Below are 2100 nucleotides of genomic sequence, written 5' to 3' on the forward strand. Positions count from 1 at the left end.
CCAGAGCCGTCCCGAAACCTCAGTGAGTTGCCCCCAAGGGCATTTCGACTTACAGGGTGGATAAATGTTTTCCCAGTGCCACAGGGCATGTAGGAAAAGGGAGTGAAAGTCTTGTGCTTGATATTCTGCTCACTTTCAAAAGGTACCACAAGGTTGTCTTTACAAACAGATTTAAATATAAAATCCCATCACTTACCTCTGCCAGTGTGCTTTGAATCAGACCCCAAACATACGAGGCATCCAACTCGGCAAGTGGGCATGGCATTCACCTGGCTTTATAACAAAAATAACCTTACCTGCCAACGTCCTTGGCATCATGGCACTGCTAAGAAGGGAAAAGCAGAAAGAGGTGGCTGAGAGATTATGGGCACTATAGTGAAAACATTTAGCACTTACATAATGTGTTACATGATCAAAGTGCTGTCCAAATTTTAACTCAAAATTGATGGGGATCCAGCAGGTGTGCACAGCACTTATTATGTCTGTCGGGAATTATTCTTAGTTTTGAGAGCGATACCCTGAGTTTAAGCAACAATGGGAGAGATTGCGTCTTACCTTGCACAGAAGGAAAGGGCACGGCCACCTGTTATGGGGTTAAGTGGGCATTAAGGCATACATTCCACAGTTGCAATGGGATATATATGCAGGCACAGCATACCCACCTACAAGGGGCTCGTTTAGCACCGTGTGAATGCTCAGGCATCAGTATTCTTTATAATTATGTTAACAAGCAGTGATGGCTGGGAACAGGGAGAGAGAGGCTGCTTCTTTCTGCACTTTGGCCCTGTTATCATGAATGATGTTGAGGGAAGAGGATGACACCCCAAAGATAGGTGTGTATGTAGTAAATACATGAAATTAATGGACTGGTTGCCATTGGAAGTTTTAAACAAAATGGATCTATTTTGGTCTGGAGCAAAACCCCATAAAATGCATTTGGGTTTTTTTTGGTTCTGGAGTTTTTTTCACATTAAGATGTTGGTATCAGTCCTGTTATCCCTTCATCAACCTGAGATGAGTCATTAAAAGTATTGTAATAAATCATAGGATCTTCCACCCTAGTCGGTTAACCTCCTGGATTTCTCTTGTGTTGCCAGACTAGAACATGACTCACAACACTGGTTGCCATTCAGCATTTGGGCAGCCTTCAGGAGGAGGGGCTGCAGAGAGGAGCAGACAGGCTTCCTCCCTGACAGAAAGGAGACAGGCTCTGCTACCTGTGTACAAGTACAACAGAGAGGTGTAAAAGTGGCACTTAGGTGAAGGAGTAGGAGAGCAGTTTAGGTAAGTTCTCTGAGAAAGGAGGCAGACAGGCGACTGATGGCTATCACTGAGAGTGCTGCTTGTGTGTTGGGGTCGGCTGCATGATTCCTCTCACTTTTAAAGGGAAAGCAGCTGTGAAAATAAGCCCCATGTGCTCCTGTGCAAATGAAGGTCCTTCTGAGAATATATACGTAGGGTTAGCTCTACTGGCTCTCGGGAACAACTCACAAACTTAATCAGGTGCATGAGTGTTTGCAGGATCAGCCAAGGCCTAAGCCTTAAGAAGCTCAAAGAATATGTGTGCGTGCATGTGTTATGCATATGGATCACATGGGACAAAGTGCAGAACCATTCAGTTGGATCTGTAACCTACCTCCAATGGTATTTTTGTCTACTGTTTAAATATTAGAATAAGATTAGTACTGAACAGCTTCAAGTTTCCACCACTGAAAATAAAGCATCTTCCAGAAAAAAATTAAAACTGGCCCTGGAAAAAAATACAAAGTGGCTGGAGGCCTGGGCTTGCTGAAGTGGCAGGTCCATGGCTTTGATGGACCATGGCTGTGCAGAATTGCAATCAGGAACCCTCTTCGCTTGAACTGGGTGTAGGGGGGTGGTGTTTTGACTTTCCAGGGGGACGTGCAGTACTTTCTAGCAGCACTAGCCCTGGAAGATTCTGAGGCCTCCGCTTTCTGAGGTCTTCGCTTGACAAATTGAGAGCCTTTTTTAAATTAAAGGGTTAGTTTAGATGGATTATGAACCTCTAGATTATAAAGTCTATAACTTTCTAAAATATTGGTGGCTACATTCGCCTGCCAAATCCAAAATATGAGTGAT

The sequence above is a fragment of the Alligator sinensis genome, unplaced genomic scaffold (genome assembly GCF_000455745.1).
Source record: "Alligator sinensis unplaced genomic scaffold, ASM45574v1 scaffold31_1, whole genome shotgun sequence".
Classification (NCBI taxonomy): Eukaryota; Metazoa; Chordata; order Crocodylia; family Alligatoridae; genus Alligator; species Alligator sinensis.